At 42.2% G+C, this 4,434-nt stretch overlaps 1 pseudogene; it reads left to right on the top strand.

Annotated features, from left to right (window-relative positions):
* Positions 1–232: 232 nt before the first annotated feature.
* Positions 233–754, top strand: LOC129555252 (glycine cleavage system H protein, mitochondrial pseudogene; annotated as a pseudogene).
* The last annotated feature ends 3,680 nt before the right edge of the window (positions 755–4,434 follow it).

Genomic DNA, 4,434 nt, shown 5'->3' with positions numbered 1-4,434 from the left:
GTATCAACTCAAACCAAAAAAAGACTGAGATCATCCAAGTAGACATTTGTCTCCCAAGTTCTATGGCCCAGAAGCAAGATGAGAAAACTGTTCAGAGGCCAATATTTATGGAAAATAAGATATCTCGGAAAATAAGATATCTCAGAAAATAAGGTCAAGATTTCCAAGGGTAGAACTAACAGCCTCAAAAAAGCAGTGGACCCGCGCGGAGACCCTCTGCACCCGTGCCAACATGGCGCTGCGCGCGGTGCGGAGCGTGCAGGCTGCGGTCGGCAGCCCGCGCACCTTCTCGGCACCCAGCGCGCTCTGCTCGCCGCGGCCCTGGGGACTGCGAGCGGGTGCTGTCTGGGCGCTGCGCACCGGCCCTGCTCTGCTGTCGGTGCGGAAATTCACAGAAAAATACGAATGGGTAAAAACAGAAAACGGTGTTGGAACAGTGGGAATCAGTAATTTTGCACAGGAAGCTTTGGGAGATGTTGTTTACTGTAGTCTGCCTGAAGTTGGGACAAAGTTGAACAAACAAGAGGAGTTAGGTGCTTTGGAAAATGTGAAAGCTGCTAGTGAACTCTATTCTCCTCTATCAGGAGAAGTAAATGGAATTAATAAAGCTCTAGCAGAAAATCCAGGACTTGTCAACAAGTCTTGTTATGAAGATGGTTGGCTGATCAAGATGACATTCAGTAACCCTTCAGAACTAGTTGAATTAATGAGTGAAGAAGCATATGAGAAATACATAAAATCTATTGAGGAGTGAAAATGGAACCCCTAAATATAGAGTCCCTTGTACCGCAAGGAGATCCAACCAGTCCATTCTAAGGGAGATCGATCCTGGGTGTTCATTGGAAGGACTGATGCTAAAGCTGAAACTGCAATACTTTGGCCACCTCATGCGACGAGTTGACGCACTGGAAAAGACTCTGATGCTGGGGAGGGATTGCGGGAGGGAGGAGTCGGGGACGACCGAGAATGAGATGGCTGGATGGCATCACCGACTCTGTGGACATGAGTTTGAGTGAACTCCGGGAGTTGGTGATGGACAGGGAGGCCTGGCGTGCTGTGATTCATGGGGTCGCGGAGAGTCGTACACGACTAAGCGACTGAACTGAAATAAACTACTTTGAAACAACTTAATCTAGCATAGTTGTCTTAAATTAGTGGTGGATAGATATTTAAAAGAAACTACTTGTAACAATGTTTCCTGAAGAAAATACTCCATAACTTTCTACTGACTTCAGATAAACGCTGTGCATCTTTCCCACAGCATCCTGTGATTTTTAGGCTAGGCTCCAGTTACGATATTAAGAATTCCTGAAATTATCGCTGGTAAAACTAATTACAAAAATTATGTAATTCAAGGATAACATGGTTATCTTATACCTTATATGACATTGTAACTTGCTTACAGCTATCCTTGGATTTGGGTCAAAATGATCTTCCCACTAGAAATAACTGCTAGTGGAGAAAAGTTGGTTAGTTGTATAGTGTCCAGTGAAGACTATTACTATCTTAATTTTGCAATATACTGTGTTTGCTGGTGCTATTTTTATACAGTGAAGCAACAGCCTTGAGGAGAATCAACAATTTAATAATAAAATATTCAACTTCTTAATCATGAAAAAAAAAGCAGTGGACAAAGAAGTCACTCCACAGAGCAGAACCAGGTGCTGATCAAGGAACATTGCCTGTCCCCAGAGCAGGTGGATTTGGCTACCTGTGCCCAGACGGATTTCAGAATTGCTATGAACCAGTGATTTGTATGTCCACAGTTGAATAAACAAAACGTGATCTATACATACAAAGGAGTATTATTCGGCCTTAAAAAGGAAGAAACTTCGATACATGCTTCATCGTGGATGAACCTTGTAGGCAGTATGCTAGGTAAAAATAAGCTAGGACAAATGCTGTATGATTCCACGCACATGAAGCACTTACAGTAGTCAAATACTTAGAGACGGAAGGTAGAATGGTGATTGTCAGGGGCTTGGGGAGGGAGGAATAGGGAGCTGTTTAATATGTACAGAGTCTGGGACTTCCCTGGTAGTCCACTGGTTAAGACTCCAAGATTCCAGTACAGGGGGTGTAAGTTTGATCCCTGGTCAGTCCCAGATGCCTCAAAGCATGACCAAAATTTTTTTGTTTAATTTTTTAAAAATATATACAGAGTTTTAGTTTTGCAAGATGAGAAAGGGTCTGGAGATGGAGGGTAGTGGCAATTGTACAACAATGTGAGTGTACTTAATACAGTGAACTATACACTTCAAACGGAGAAGGCAATGGCAAGCCACTCCAGTACTCTTGCCTAGAAAATCCCATGGACAGAGGAGCCTGGTGGGCTACAGTCCATGGGGTTGCTACTAGTCGGACAAGACTGAGTGACTTCACTTTCACTTTTCACTTTCACACATTGGAGAAGGAAATGGCAACCCACTCCAGTGTTCTTGCCTGGAGAATCCCAGGGACGGGGGAGCCTGGTGGGCTGCCGTCTATAGGGTCGCACAGAGTCGGACACGACTGAAGCGACTCAGCAGCAGCAGCAGCAGCAGCATACACTTCAAAATGGTTAAATGGGAGACTTCCCTGGTGATCCAGTAACTAAGACTTGGTGTTTCCAAGGCAGGGGGCACCATTGATTCCTGGTCAAGAAATTCGACCCCACATGCTGCAAATAAAGTTTCTCAGTGCTCAAATAAAAGATTCAAAATGTTACAACTAAGACAAACAGCGGCCAAATAAATAAATAATTTTTAATGGCTAAATGGTACTAGTGGGGAAATGGAATGGGGACGGGCAATATACGGATGGGGGTTAAGAGGTACAAACTACAATGTATGAAATAAGTAAGATACAAGGATACAATGCACAGCACAAGGAATATAGCCAATATTTTATAATAACTATAAATGGAGTATAACCTTTAAAAAATATGAAACACTATGTGAAACCTGAAACTTCTATAATGCTGTAAATCAACTATACCTGTTTAAAAAATGATTAAATGGTAAATTTTAAGTAACATATATTTTATCACAATTTTTTAAAGAAAATATTCATACCCAAAGAGCCGTAACCACATTGATATCTGAAGAAGATCAAAAGTTCACTGCTTCATGTCTGACACAACAACTGGCATGAGAGTTTTGAGGGTCTTGGATTGTGTAAAAGTGTATTTCACAGGTGGGAGGAAATTAATAATTTGTAACACAGAGTTGGACACGACTGAAGTGACTTAGCAGCAGCAGCAGCAGCAGCAACCAGGGCATGGACTTTAATAAACTGTAAAAAAAAAATGGCCACAGATTTTTCTCATTGTGTGTATATATTTCTTTGTTAGGTGACTTTGTAGCTCCCTGCCCATCAAGAGTTGGAATCCACTCTGAGTTTGACCGTATGACTTACTTTGGCCAACAGTAAGCAGAGACTTGAAAAATGTTTCAAGGACTTCAAGGACTTGCCTTCCCTTGTTGCTGGGAACACTGTACCCACCTTGTAAAGAAGCCCAGGTTAGCCTCCTAGATGAGAGACCCCATGCAGAGAGACCCAGACATCCCAGGTCCAGATATGTGAGGAAAGCCATTCTAGACCATTCAACCACAGTCAATTCAACTCAAAGTAGAAGTCCCACACCCCAACCCAGTGAACCCTGAGAAACAAAATTTTTGTGTGCTTTACACCACTTAGTTTTATTTATTTATTTAGCCACTTAGTCTTAAATGATTTGTTAATTCAACAAAAACTAACAGACACAGGGTGGTTTTAGATTGTCAAAATGACTAGGAAATTCTATTGGCATTTAGGTGGTATGAGCCAGGTCTGCACATGTGCAGTCCTGCACAATGAAGAATTATCTTATCCAGTTGCAATAGAGTCCCCACTGAAGAACACCACAGCCATGTCTGAGCTTGCCACCCTGATTGAAAGAAAGAAGAGTTAAAGGAAGTTAGTATTTATTGAGTGACTTATCTGTACCAGACAATTTACATGCACTACTTCATTGATTCTACACAACAAATTTCTATGATTAGCCCCAACAGAAAAGAAAACTGGGGCTCAGAGAGGTCACTTGGTTGTCTGATGTCACATAGCTAATAAGGAGTAGCACCAGGACCTGAACCCGTGGCAGTCAGATGTCATCTCGAGAGAGGACTTCCCTGACCACCTAATTCAAGGAGCCCTCCACTCCCACCACCATCACTCTTTATTAGGTTACTGGTTTACTTTTTTCAAAGCACTTATCTCTTTTTGAAATCGTTTGTTTCCTTGTTGTCATAAGCCCTCTACCAGTGATTCCCAAGGAAGCAGAGATTTTGTGGGATTTATTCACCACTACATCTCCAATGGCTAGAGCAGTGCTGGACATGTAAAAAACACTCAGCAAATTATTGTTGAATGAATGAAGTGAATGAATGGCTTTCCATCAAATCCTCTTGCAGGCTG

The sequence above is a fragment of the Moschus berezovskii genome, chromosome 15, assembly GCF_049115385.1.
Source record: "Moschus berezovskii isolate FMDL1 chromosome 15, NW_MosBer_1.0, whole genome shotgun sequence".
Taxonomy (NCBI): Eukaryota; Metazoa; Chordata; class Mammalia; order Artiodactyla; family Moschidae; genus Moschus; species Moschus berezovskii.
The sequence above is the reverse complement of the archived record's forward strand: the minus strand, read 5'-3'. Positions and strand labels throughout refer to the sequence as shown.